Below are 13,096 nucleotides of genomic sequence, written 5' to 3' on the forward strand. Positions count from 1 at the left end.
CTGGAATGAATTAAGTACCACTGTATAACAGAAATTAAAGATTTGTCACATAAAACATTAGAATTGGAAAAACAGTGCAGACATTAAAGGCCAAAACTTCATATTTGGAGGAATCTTCCAAGAAACTACAAGTCAAAATAAGAGGGAGCAAGAGAGGATGAAAGAAGACATGGAGGCAGGCTGCGGACACCTGCGCGAAGCATGGGGCGTCCTCCGGAGGGTGCCCCGTGCTCCGCGCTGCAGGCTGCCACCCGCAAGCCTTGTGCGCCCAGGGGGAGTTCCTTCCGGTGCGCAAGGCTCGCCGACACCTGCGCGAAGCGCGGGGCGTCCTCTGAAGGGCGCCCCGTGCTCCGCGCTGCCGGCTGCCGCCCGCAAGCCGTGCGCACCCGGGGGGAGTTCCCCCGGGCGCGCAAGGCTTGTGGACACCTGCGTGAAGCACGGGGCGTCCTCCAGAGGGCGCCCCGTGCTCCGCGCTGCAGGCTGCCACCCGCAAGCCTTGCACGCCCAGGGGGAGTTCCTTCCGGTGCGCAAGGCTCGCCGACACCTGCGCAAAGCGCGGGGCGTCCTCTGAAGGGCGCCCCGTGCTCCGCGCTGCAGGCTGCTGGCTGCCGCCCGCAAGCCGTGCGCACCCGGGGGGAGTTCCCCCGGGCGCGCAAGGCTTGCGGACATCTGCGCGAAGCACGGGGCGTCCTCCGAAGGGCGTCCTCCGAAAGGTGTCCGCAAGCCTTGCGCGCCTGGGGGATCTCCCCCTGGGCGCGCAAGGCTTGCGGACACCTGCGCGAAGCACGGGGCGTCCTCCGAAGGGCGTCCTCCGAAAGGTGTCCGCAAGCCTTGCGCGCCTGGGGGAACTCCCCCCGGGCGTGCAAGGCTTGCGGATAGCTTCCTGGAGCCTGGAGAGCGAGAGGTGTCGGTGCGCACCGACGCCTCTCGCTCTCCAGGCTTCAGCGAAAGCCTGCATTCGCCCCATAGGATGCACACACATTTCCCCTTCATTTTTGGAGGGGAAAAAGTGCGTCCTATAGGGCGAAAAATACGGTAATAAAATCCCCTTCATTGGGAATACACAGAATGTCAGGGACGAACCAGGGGTTTCAGGTTCCCCAGAGGGAGGGGGGAGCCTGGGAGCAGAAGAAGTGGACGAGGTGCCTGAGGGGGAGGGAGATAACGAGGAGAGAGTGATTGGAATAAGCCGAGAGCAGGAGGCAGGAAGGGCTAGGGAGCCGGGACGTTCACAGGAAACGCAAGGGTTAAGCTCGAGCTCAGAATTGGGGGCTCTTGCGAGGCATGTGGAAAAGAGGAGGGCTGAAAGGAGGTGGGAAACTTTGTTATTTTATGAGCTGTTGGAGGCGCAAATGCAGGCCTCAGCAGAGATCTGAACTGAGTGACTCTGATGGATGATAATGATGTGCTAATGACCCGTTGTAAATACTGTAATTAAAGATTATTGTGCTGGTCCAGGGGGGAGGTTACCGTGGGGCGAGGTCCAGGACCTGAGTTGAGGGTCAGCTGACAGTCCTCGGGCGAAGCGGGGTCCACGGCGGGAAGCCGGGCAAGGACAGGAACTCTGGGGGAAACAGGACTGGATGCTGGCCGAAACAGCTCATCAATGACGTTACTCCCGCAACCTGGGACCGGGCTGACTGGCCTTTATCTTCTCTAAGGCCAGGGGCGGCCCCGGCCCCCAGGAGACCCGCCTCTCCTGGCCTTAAGGCAAGCACTCCTCCTGGGAGAAACCAGTTCCCTTCGCCTCTCTGCCCTGAGCCTCTGCAGTTCAGGAGAGGCTGAAGGGTTACTGGGCCCAGGGGGAGACTCACCTGTAGGCACTGAGTCCTCAACCACCTCTGGAGCCAGAGTGGATTCACCTGGTGCCTGCTCCTGAGGATCCAGCACAGGTGCAGGCGCTTCAGAATCAAGGCCCTGCCCCAGTTCAGCCGGCCCTGGAGGCGGGGACTCCTGTGCAGGCTGGGATTCCTCCGGTTCAGCCTCTGAATCGGATTCCCAGGCCATCACACCATCCCCCCTACCAGGCCCCCCCCTCGATCGAGGGTCTGGACCCGGCTTGCTGGGGTACGCCGCATGGAAATCTCGGAGGCAGGCAGGCGTGTGGACGTTGGCTGCTGGTTCCCAGGAACGGTCCTCCGGTCCATACCCCTTCCAGTCTATGAGATACTGTAGCTTTCCCCTGCGGTATCGGGAGTCCAGAATGCGTTCCACCTCGTACTCAGGCTCCACCTGAACCAAAACTGGCTGCGGTCGGGGACGGTTCGGGTGGAACTCGTCGGGTGGGGCCACTGGACTCAGAAGGGACCTGTGGAAGACCGGGTGAACCTTCAGGGTTGCGGGCAACCAGAGACGGAATGCCACAGACGAGACCTGGTCCACGATGGGAAACGGGCCGGTGAAACGGGCATCCAGCTTCCGCGAAGGTCAAGAGGGGTGGAGGTGGCGAGTGGAGAGCCATACCAGGTCACCGATGTGGAGTTCCGGCCCCACCTGGCGGTGGCGGTCGGCCTGGGCCTTGTACGCCTCCTTGGCCTGGCGCAGTTGCTCCATCAATAGCTGTTGCTGGGACTGGAGCTCCTGAAGCCACTCCATCACCGCAGGGACCGCGGATGTGGGCAGCACATCCGGAAACAGCCGTGGATGATAACCGTAACTGGCCTGGAACGGGGTCTGCTGGGTGGACGCATTCATCGCGTTGTTGTAGGCGAACTCCGCCAATGCTAGGTGGTCGACCCAGTCATCCTGCTGGTAGCTGCAGTAACACCGGAGGTACTGCTCCAGCACCGCATTCGCCCGTTCCGTCTGGCCATCGGTCTGTGGGTGGGAGGCTGATGAGAGACAGACCTCTGTCCCGAGGGTCTGGTGCAATGCTCGCCAGAACCGGGATGTGAACTGATCGCCCCGGTCGGACACCACACGCTCAGGTAGGCCATGCAGGCGGAAGACAGGCTGAAGGTACAGCTGAGCGGTTTCCTTAGCTGTGGGTACGGATGGGCAGGGGGCGCAGTGCACCATCTTAGTGAAATGGTCAGAGAAAACTAGAAGGCGCAGTAGCCGGGTCAACGGGGTGGTACGATGAGCATAATCTGCAATGAAGGTCCGGTAATAGTTGGCGAACCCCAGGAATCGCTGTAGGTCCTTGCGGTTCCAAGGTGCCGCCCATTCCCGAACCGCTGCCACCTTCCCAGGATCCATCTGCACCCCATCTGGAGAGAGTCGGTGACCAAGGAAGTCCACTGACCGCTGATGGAACTCGCACTTGCTGAGCTTCGCATACAGGCGGTGCTCCTGCAAGCGCTGCAGCACGGTCCGGACATGACCCTTGTGGCGAGCCGGGTCACGGGAGAAAACCAGAATGTCATCCAAGTACACCACCACGTACTTGTCTAGCAAGTCCTGGAACACGTGGTTGATGTACCGTTGGAACACAGCGGGCGCGTTGCACAATCCAAAGGGCATAACCAGGTATTCGAACTGCCCGTACCGGGTCCCGAATGCTGTCTTCCACTCATCCCCAGCTCGGATCCGAATTAAATTGTAGGCCCCCTGGAGGTCTAGCTTGGTGAACACCTGCGCCCCTTGCACCCGCTCCAGCAACTCCAAAATAAGGGGCAAGGGGTACCGGTCTGGGATGGTAATTTTGTTCAGGGCCCGGTAATCATGGCAGCGGCAGCGTCCATATAGGAGCGGGTTGCCCCCGAATCTACCAGAGCGTGAGTAAGAATCCAGGGCCCACCTGGAGGGTAGAGACGCACCGGAACCATGAGATGTCGCAATTCCACTGGTGATGGCCCCTCTTGCATGGTTTGGGGTCCCAGGTTGCTAGGGCCTTCGGCTACTGAGGTTGGCGGTTTTCCTGCGACTGGCATCTTCTCGGGACAGGATCGGGCGCAATGTCCACTCCCACCGCAGTAAAGACACAGGTTCCCCTCCAGACGCCATGTCTTCTCCGAGGGGGAGAAGCGAGGTCGCGCAGCCCTGAGCTGCTTTGGCTCGTCCGGCAACTCGGCTGTGGGCGTGGACCTGCTGGGAAGGACTGGAGCCAGGAGCCGGGGGTGCTGGCGGTCCCGGGCCTGGCGACGGTCCTCCAACCGATCGCCTATCTGCAGGCTCCGCTGAATAAGGGCGTCCAGCGTAGTGGGACAATCCATCATGGCCAACTGGTCCAGTATCTCGTCCGACAGTCCCTCAAAATACTGGTCCCGAAGTGCAGAGTCATTCCAAGACAAGTCTTGCTCCAACGGCCGAAATTCCATGGTGTAGGCAGCCACAGTGGACTTGCCCTGTTTCAAACGCCTAATTGCCCGGTTGCCTTGACTCTCCTTCTGGGGGTTGCCGAATGCGGCCTCCAAATGGTTGCAAAACCCCATATAGTCTGTCAGCAAGGGGAGTCTTGCCTGAGCAGCGACAATGCCTACTTGGCCGCCTGGTCCTTTAACAAACTGATCAAAAAGTGCACCTTGGTGCAGTCGTCAGGGAAGTTCCGGGCTCGCCCCTGAATATACAACTTGGCCTGGGCGAGGAACATGGGAAAGCTGGCCGGGGCCCCATCAAATTTCTCTGGCAAGGCCACTGGGTACTTGCCTGGAGCTGGGACGTCGGCCACAGGAGCCGTTAGGGCGTCCAACCGCTGCTGAAGTGCCGTAACCGCATCGCTGAGCTGCTGCACGGTGTGAGTCAAGGCCTGGTTCTCCTGGGCCAATGCCACCAGCGCAGCTGCCTGGTCGGCCATGGCTTCTGGCTTTTCCCGAACGCACCCCAACAAAGGGGGAGTGCAGGTGTGGCGGGAGCAAACTGTGCTGGTCCAGGGGGGAGGTTACCGTGGGGCGAGGTCCAGAACCTGAGTTGAGGGTCGGCAGACAGTCCTCCTTGGGCGAAGCGGGGTCCACAGCAGGAAGCCGGGAAGGACAGGAACTCTGGGGGAAACAGGACTGGATGCTGGCCGAAACAGCTCATCAATGACATTACTCCCGCAACCTGGGACCGGGCTGACTGGCCTTTATCTTCTCTGAGGCCAGGGGCGGTCCCGGCCCCCAGGAGACCCACCTCTCCTGGCCTTAAGGCGAGCACTCCTCCTGGGAGAAACCAGTTCCCTCCGCCTCTCTGTCCTGAGCCTCTGCAGTTCAGGAGAGGCTGAAGGGTTACTGGACCCAGGGGGAGACTCACCTGTAGGCACTGAGCCCTCAACCACCTCTGGAGCCAGAATGGATTCACCTGGTGCCTGCTCCTGAGGATCCGGCACAGGTGCAGGCGCTTCAGAATCAAGGCCCTGCCCCAGTTCAGCTGGCCCTGGAGGCGGGGACTCCTGTGCAGGCTGGGATTCCTCCGGTTCAGCCTCTGAATCGGATTCCCAGGCCATCACAACTATAAAAACGTCGAGAGGCTCCCATGGTGTTTGTGGTGAAGAAAGAAGCCCTCAGCTCTGATACAGAAGGAGTATATTTTACATATAAAGGGAGAAAACAAAGGTGTCAGGATCCTACAGAAACAGACAAATTATGGAGAATATGTGGGAAAGAGCTAGAAGGAGAAAATGCATTTGGACTGGAAGCAGGACAGGAAGAATAAGACCCGACAAAAGTTGAGGTGAAAGAAAAATAAAGAATACGATGGCATTGAAAATCTTAACCTGGAATGTAAATGGACTGAATAGTAAAACTAAAAGAAATAAGATCAAACATGTGGTGAAGAAGTTAAATCTGGATGTGATCAGTCTCCAAGAAACACATATTGCGAAGAAACATAGAAGAATTCTGATTAACAAAAGATTGGGAAAGGACTTTGTAACCTCTGACAGAAGAGGAGGTTAAGGGGTGATATGATAGCCATGTTCAAATATATAAAAGGATGTCACATAGAGGAGGTAGAAAGGTTGTTTTCTTCCAACTCTATGATTCTATGACAGATTTAAAGGTTGTTTCGGATGTGAGTAAAGTGTTAATGCAGGGCTTTTTCATACAGCAAAACACATACCAAAGAAAGAAAAGAGCAGAAAAACAAGACATTTTAGAAGAAATGATAAGAAAAGAAAAATAATAAACTCCCCACGAAAAAGGAGACAGTGAAAGATATTGCAAACACACTTTTCAAAGATAGTAAATCAGGAAATAGAGTGGAGGATTAAATATTTAAAACAGAAACAATTGGAACAGGCCAATAAGTCTGGAAAACTATTAGCTAGGCAAATAAAGAAGAAACAAGAAAAAACTTGTATTAACAAAATATATATAGGAGGAAGAGTTGTGGAAAATCCGGAAGAAATAAGAGATCAATTTGTGAGCTATTTTACAGAACTATATCGAGCTAAACAAGGTGATATACAAGAAATGGGGAAATATTTAGAAGACAGTGGAATACCTAAGATAGCAAAAGACAAAATGACATTTCTGAATGGTCTGGTGACAATGATGGAATTACAGCAAGCAATATTATGGGTAAAAGCAGGGAAGGCACCTGGACCTGATGGACTTTCAGCAATGTACTATAAAAAGTTACAAGATTACCTATTACAACCATTAAAAGGTATTATGAATATGACTTTAAATACAGGAAAGCTCCCAGAATCCTGGAAGTGTGCATGTATAACTAATTCCTAAGCAAGACAGAGACCCAGAGTTGCTTAAGAATTATTGACCTATATCTGTGTTGAATAATGATTATAAACTTTTTGCAGGCATATTAATTAATAGATTGAAAACTGTATTAAAAGATTCACTTCCGGGTTAGCGCGATCGACTAATGGCGGATTCCCTCCGAGCTCCGGAGGGAATCTGCTCAGTAGGGGACGGGTCCTGCCGCGGCGGCGACGCGGGGACCCTCAGAAACCACAGGTGCTGAAGCCTGTGGACCTGGTGACTCGGCGGGCACCATTTGCGCCCCCCCGACCCGTGAAGGAGCTTTTTTAAAGGCTTCGGAACGGGGGACAGGGAGCGGCGCGGTGCTGTGAGTCGACTGCTTCCCCTACGGAGTGAAGCCGCATGCCATGGTCGGAGAGCGCTGACTTCTTCCTTTGAACATTTGGACTAAAAGTAACAACCCGTGAGTAATACGGAAATTGGACTTTAAATTTCTTTTTCGGATTTGGCACGAGCGGGGAAGGCGCAAAGAGGAAGTCTGTCTCCCCGTCCTGTAAACATTTTAAAGCAAGGACTAGATAACTAAGGTTGAGAGAACACCTTCTTCTTGAGAGGATAAAAGTAATTAATTTCACGTTTTGGCAGTATAAGTGAATTTGCTGGAGGATAAGAGTTAATTTTGAGAGTGGAACCGTCACCCCCCCCCCAGGACCCGGGAGCGATCCGTGAGAGAGCCTGTTGAAGAGACATAGAAGATTTTGACAGCTGTCAAACTAGCTGTCAAAGCTGGGGAAAAAAGAGAACTTTGTTTTTGTTGCCTTTGCTGGTTATATTTGTTACATTCAGGGAATAAATTGTTGAAAATAAAGAGGAAAAGTTAATTTGACTTTTGGATTGGAACTGGAAGGAATACTAAGTAACCAGAACTCCTCTAGAGGGGGCTCTGGGACATTACAAGAATGGTTGCAAGTGGAACTGACTGAACTGGAAAGGGCTTTCCTTCTCCTGGGAAAGTTACAAGAACAAAGCAATGTTTTGGCTACAAATGTCACAACATTGAATGAAACAGTAAATAAACTTACTGAATCTGGAAGGGACTTGATTCAAGTCTTTGTATCTGAACAAAAAGTTTTTGTAGCTGAATTAAAAATCTTTGCAGCTGAAGAAGAAAAGAAATCTGAGAAATTTGAGAAAGTGGGGAAAGAGATATATGAAGATTTGGAGGGAAAGGAAGGAGGAGCTATAATGCTGCAGATGATTAAGGAGAGCCAGAGGCCTGTTAAGATGGATATAAAGGAAAATAAGAATGAGATTATGAAAATCTGGTTTGAATGGAAGAATGAGGAATGGAGAGATCTCCTCATGTGGAGATCTGAAGACTTATGGATTACAAACCTGACTAAAGTGGAAACTGGAGTTTCTGGGACATTTGGACTTAAAAGAAGTAAGAAACAAGATTTGGACTACACTTTTAAATAGGGAGGTCTGGCTGGAAGAAATATGGACCTTATTGGGACAGAGCTTCTCCGAGATTTGGTGTTTAATATAAAGGACTATCAAAAAAACCATCAGAGAGGAATTGAGAGAGAATTAAGAGCCTCGGATGTGAGGTCACCAGGCTGACTGCAGATAGACTGATGGACATTTGTTGGAGTTCGAAACCGGGAAAGGCGGGGAGTGGGGCTTTGGGAATCCAAAGGGTGTACAATTATACTTTGTTTTTATCTATTTTGTTTTGCTACTTATATTAAAATGGGGAACTCATGAAAGGGAATTGGGGTCGACCTTAGAAAAAGATATTAAGAATAAGTACTGATGCATAAAGACTGAGGTTTATGTTAAAATTGGTTAATTAAAATGAATTAAATATAATAAGGTAAAATTTGGGGATAAGAACTTGCTGAACTAAAAATTGATTTGGAATACAAGAAGGGGAGGTGTGGGGAAGTCAAGGAAATATGTTATTGAAAGAAAGGAATGCAATTATATGTGTCTTTTTGTTTTTGTTTTTGTTTTTTTGTTTTTTGTTTTTTTGTGAAAATTTCAATAAATATCTTTTAAAAAATAAAATAAAATAAAAGATTCATCAACATCAGGCAGGGTTTCTTCCAGGAAGACAAATGAAAGATACCATTAGGAACGTAATTGATGTAATAGAATATTTAGAAGTGAGAAATGAAAAGCAGGCAGCCTTAATGTTTTTAGATGCAGCGAAAGCATTTTACAAAGTCTCCTGGGACTTTATGTTTAAAGTTTTGGAACACAGTGGTACCTTGGGTTACAGACGCTTCAGGTTACAGACTCCGCTCACCCAGAAATAGTACCTCAGGTTAAGAACTTTGCTTCAGGATGAGAACAGAAATCGTGCTCTGGCGGCAGCGGGAGGCCCCATTAGCTAAAGTGGTACCTCAGGTTAAGAACAGTTTCAGGTTAAGAACAGACCTCCAGAATGAATTAAGTTCTTAACCCGAGGTACCACTGTATATGGGTTGTGGAGACACTTTTATCAAAGGAGTTAAGGCAATATATACTGAACAGTCAACAAAATTGATAGTAAATAATGTGTTTACGGAGAATTGTAAAAAAACCCAACCAAAAACCTAAAGGGATTAGAGAAGGCTGTCTGCTGTCAACTTTATTATTTTTATTTGTTTTAGAAGTTTTGGTGCAAAGAATAAGAGGTAATCAAGAAATTAAAGGAATAAGGGTGGGGACAGAGACAATATAAACTAAAAGTATTTGCTGATGATGTGGTGATATTGATTCCAAAAGCATTAGAAGAGATTTAAATTTTTTCAGAAATAGTAGGTCTTAACATTATCAAAGATAAAATCAAGCTTCTGTTAAAGTTGCAAAACAACGAAGCACGGAACGATGGAAAAATTTCTGGAACAATAATGGGATATCAGCTCTGTCCAAGGCATGACGGATAACAGCAACAACCGGGGAAAACACAGACATAATATCTTACAAGGACAGGAAGAAACACCACGGACAAAATAATTGCCACACACAGGAAGAACAAGGTAATGCTTGAGTTCCTCACTTGTTTTATAAATCATTTAATGTGTCAACATGAATAGAAGTTATTAATGTTGCAGTTGTTGTATGAGGGATGATGATGATGACGACTAGAATGTAATTGAGATTAACAAGATTTTGGAACACAGAAATAAAGAAAATAATCAAATCTAGCACGTGGGCCCCAGCTTTATTTAAATTATATAATTCGGTATTTGAATGATTGATATTAATAATTGTATTATAAATTGGTATTGTTATAATGAGGCTGTTATTGGACTGTAATTGTAAATTAATAAAACTAATAAAAATTATTATTTAAAAATGAAAACTGTGTAGCGTATAGAAATTTGTTAAGAGAGGAAAGTGGAGAATTCAAATTAAAAGTGTTTATTGATTTATCAGGAATGTTAACAACTTGGATACAATATAATCAGTTGAATGAAGTGTTTAAAAAGGATATGAAACGAGGGGTTTTTTGGGGGAGATATCTCAAAAAAGACCTGTTAGACTGTACAGTGGTACCTTGTTTTGCGACCAGGATCCGTTCCGGAGCCCTGGCCGCTAGCCGAAAAGGACGCTCTGTGCACATGTGCAGAGCGGTTTGTGCTTCTGTGCATGCGTGAGCACGTTCTGGTACTTCCGAGTTTGCCGCGGACGTTCGCTGGAACGGCCACTAGACGAGGCGGACATTCGCGGAGGTATTACGGTAATGTTAAAGTGATGTCTAAAATGTATAACGTTATTGGAATGAGAGACAAAAGATGAATAAGTGAAATCTTCAATGATACATGGGCAATCGATATTGGTCACAATATAGAAATGGAGGCATGGGAACAATTGTGGAATATGGATATAAAATTTACAGCGTGTTATGGTATAAGAGAAAATATATGAAAATGTTATATTGATGGTAACTAGCACCTAGTAGATTGGCAAAAATGTATAAATCAAAATCCAACAAGTGTTGGAAATGTAAAGAGAAAGAAGGTACCTTTTTCCATATGTGGTGGTCTTGTAATAAGGCTAAAGCTTACTGGGAAATGATATATAATGAACTTTTCTTTTGGGGATAATGGGATCAGAGCTACCTAAACAATATAGAAACTTATTTATGTATGCAACTACAGCCGCAAGAATATTTCCCCAAAATGGAAAGAATAGTAAGTCCTGATGAGAAGAATGGTTGCAGAAATTAATGGAATATGCAGAAATGGTGGAACTTATCGGGAGAATAAGAAATCAAGACAACAAACTTTTTCTCAAAAAATGGAACTGGTTTATTGAATATTTACAAACAAATTACAAAAAGATCAGGACATTAGCATGACTACTGTAAAAACCTGCAGATTGTGTGTTTGTGTGTGTAGTCACCAACAGAGGGGCCCACCACTTGATGTTACACTTCAAAAGTTCAGGGGAATAAAGTCAGCCCCAGGTGCTTTCCTAGACTTACTTTTCCAATTAGTGACTTGATTTCCTTGATGGTAACAGGTGGTCAATACAATACATCCAACGACTTCCTTGTACTTCTAAGATTAACTGCATATTCTGTTTCCTCCATCTAGTTTCCCCTTTTCCATTATATCTTAATCTACATTATACTGTTGAATTTACAACAATCCTGCTAGCGTTTTCACTTGCCTACAATTGTTTCCCTGATACTCCCCAAATATTTCCCATTCATCTTTATACCCTCGTCCTTCTTGTTCTCCTGCCCTGCTGCTTAGGGCTGCTGGCTCTGCGCATTCCATCATTTTCAGCTGCCACTCTTCCTCCTCCTCTGGAGCCTCTCCCACCTTTAACCTTTTACAGTTGAAGATTGGCAATAATTTATTCAGCGTTGCTGAGAATATTGTATTGAAGATGCCTGTGGTGGGACAGGAAACCATTCAATAAACAATCATACATATTTATTTTGTTTACTAAATTTGTATACTGCCCTTCATCCACAGACTCAGGGTGGTTCAATGCAAAATCACATTAATGGGATGTGCCAATTCTCATGATATGGCTCTGATTACGTACACACTTGGAAATGTATCGGCAACAAGCATCTGAGGAGAATATTTTGAAACTTCAGGTGGGGAACAGATTAAGCACCTTTATCAGAAATTGCTCTCCTGAAGTTGATTTTCCCTTAAAACAAAAAGCCTCAAACAGCATATGTGTTTCTGTTACTTGAGTTTGCAGCTAATATGTAGTTAGGCAATAACTCATATTTTAAAGTTTTCTAAATTAGAAGGAACCCAAACGCTAAGATTTTCCAAGTCAGGAATGTCTCCAGCCTTGGATAATATTATTTTATATGATTTCTCTCTCTTTCTCTCTTCTTACCTTTATCAAGTCTACAATCTTTCTTAGATTTGGCAACAAGAATAGCACACAGTATTCAAAACAGGGCTGACCCAAATGAGTGAGTGAGAGAATATATATGATATATTTATTTCCTTCTAATAATTTCATTCTAATTTCTAACATTTATTTTTCCTTCATTTTTTCGTTTGTCAGTTTCAATAAGCTTTGTAACCTGACCCCAAGCATTTTGCTATTTCATTCATTTTCTCCTGTAACTGTTTAAAGCAGGTATTGGCTAACACCCAGTTTATGGGTTCCTGTCAGCAATCTACCTGCTGTATTCTGTATCAACTAAACTCTTATGATACATTTTAAAGACAGCACCATTTAGACCACATTTATTTCTATATAAAAATATTTATATACTTCTATTCATAAAAAATATCAGAGCAGTTTACAGCAGTTATGCATAAAGCCATAGTCAAAACCATAGTGCTATTTTAAAACTGGAGATCAGCTAACTACTGCTGTATTCCTAGAACAGCTATACTGGCCCTGGTAAACTGATTAACAGGAGTATTGTTATAAAGGCATTGAACTCCTTGTTGAAAAGAATCCAAAACAAAGGAGTGAAAAATTTTCCCCAGGCAACCACAAAGCTGGACCGAGACCAGTTTCGGAATTTTGTGCATGCCAACTCTGCTTTATTTTATTTATTAAGATACTTATATACTGCCTATTTTGCAGACATGTACAATATTTTTGCAAAGACAATTCAAAACTATGCAAATACAATGGAAATTTAATCAAATCAAGCAGGCAGTAAAAATCTTTAAAAGTCTACAGTGGCTAACATCATGAGCCAGCAAAAGCCACAGTGAACAATAAAAGTGTCTAGTGTTTAGTTTGTGCTGAAGTTGTATCACAGTCATACTTGCTTTTCATTCTCTCAGCATTATTTTTGCACTAGAATCTGAAGCCAGTTAAGTTACCAGTGTCTGAAGACATTCGGCAAATATAAAGCACTACTGCTTGGGCAGCAGATGGGGCTATTCACTAGGTCTTGCCAGAAAACCCGGTCCCTTCCTGATCACTCACAGCCAGCAAGTGTCTTTCTACTGAAACAAACTCCTGGACTCTGAACGTTCATCTGCACCATCTCAAAATTTGATTGTTTCTTCATTTTGGGGGGTAGGAAA

Source organism: Podarcis filfolensis, assembly GCF_964270895.1.
Source record: "Podarcis filfolensis genome assembly, chromosome: 17".
Classification (NCBI taxonomy): domain Eukaryota; kingdom Metazoa; phylum Chordata; class Lepidosauria; order Squamata; family Lacertidae; genus Podarcis; species Podarcis filfolensis.